This window comes from Tupaia chinensis, unplaced genomic scaffold, assembly GCF_000334495.1.
Source record: "Tupaia chinensis unplaced genomic scaffold, TupChi_1.0 Scaffold000217_1, whole genome shotgun sequence".
Taxonomy (NCBI): Eukaryota; Metazoa; Chordata; class Mammalia; order Scandentia; family Tupaiidae; genus Tupaia; species Tupaia belangeri.
In genome coordinates, this window is record NW_006159692.1 from 4938011 (window position 1) to 4939512 (window position 1502).

Here is a 1502-nt window from a genome sequence, read left to right on the forward strand (position 1 = left end):
CCCTCTAGCGGGACGCGCCGGGTCCCCAGCCGCTGCCCAGAGGCTGGCTCGCTGTTTAGAAGAAACGACAGAACCGGGCCTCTGGAGACTCCCCTCCCTAGAGGCACTTGAGTCCCGAGCTGGGACTGTGCCGGTCCTGCGACCTCCGCAGTATTTCCCCACCTCGCGGGTCTGGGGACTAGTGCGGAAGGGCAACGGATTGAACTGCTCTCAGGATCAAAGCGTTTTCGTATCCAAGGGACGGAGAGCGGTGTGCTTCTGCGAGAGCCCATACGCAATTCTAGACAAACGCACGCCGTCCCTTTTTGTTTTCGGCGCTACTGGTGCTTTCAGCACCCAAACCAGGGAGAGTGGCCAGGTGGGAGCCTGGAGTGCACGTGGCCTCCCGCAGTTCCGGAGCTCCGGCACTGACCCGGAGCCGCTGGTTGCAGTTGGGCAAAGTCCAGAAGACCCGAATCCCACCCAGTACAACTTCCTCAACCGTTCCATTAGCGGCGGGCGAGGGCCTGGGTTTGGGGCCAGTACCTCTCTCACCTGCGTGAAGGTCGTGGCTTTACCCTGGCTGGAAGCTGGGAGGAAGGCGTCCAGTCCACCCCAGTAAGAGTGTGCCTGACGCTGGGCAGAGTATTTGCAACTCGAGACCCTTTGGGAAACTCACAATTAACCCGTGGAGCAAATGGGTCAGAAAAGATCGCCCTCCTTTCGAGGATGAAGCAGGAACAGGGGTGTGTGGAGATGTGCCCAAGCCATGGCAGCTAGACATGGAGCCTGCACTCCGAGCCTGGGCTCTTGGGCTGTTCCTTCTATCTCTGCCTCCTTCTGCCGCTGCCTGACAGGGGCTGCAAACCGGAGTCCTCAGGGGCCGCAAATCGGAGTCCTCAGGTGCCAGCGGCTGTGGTCTGATAGCAGAGCCGGGCGCTGAATGCGCAGCCGCGGATGAACCGCTTTTGCTGGCCCTATGGGGAGGTCAGGCTTGTGCAGTTCTGAGGGACCACAAAGCTCTCTCCACCCCTAAGTAGGACCTTCCACGCCTTCCCGTGTGCTGGTCCCCTTGCGGAGGCTGGGAGCGGGATCCAAGGTCCACGAGCCACGCCCGGCTCCCGCGGCTCTTGCTTGCATCCTGGCTCCAGGCTTTTCGGAAGAGTCGGAAGTTTGGACCTCAGTTTCCCCACTTGTGACGAGGCAGCTGGACGATTCCTGAATGCACTCTCTCTCGCTTCCCCAGCAGGTAGCAGGAAGCCCACGTGGCGCCTGTAAAAGGAAAACCCGTGAAGGCGGCTCTGGGCTGGGGCTGCCGGCGGGACCTGGAGGGACCGATTCCAAAGAGACCGCCAAACAGCCCAGGACTGGGAGTTCCTGGTCCTCGGAGCTGGGCCGGCCCCCGCCGCCGCCTCCGAGCTCTGCACACCTTGGATGGGGAAGGCAGGCGCTCCTAGCCAGGCACCCCGGGAGGCGCGCTCGGAGGGAAGCCGCCACCGCGCCGCCTCTGCCCGGGCGCGGGA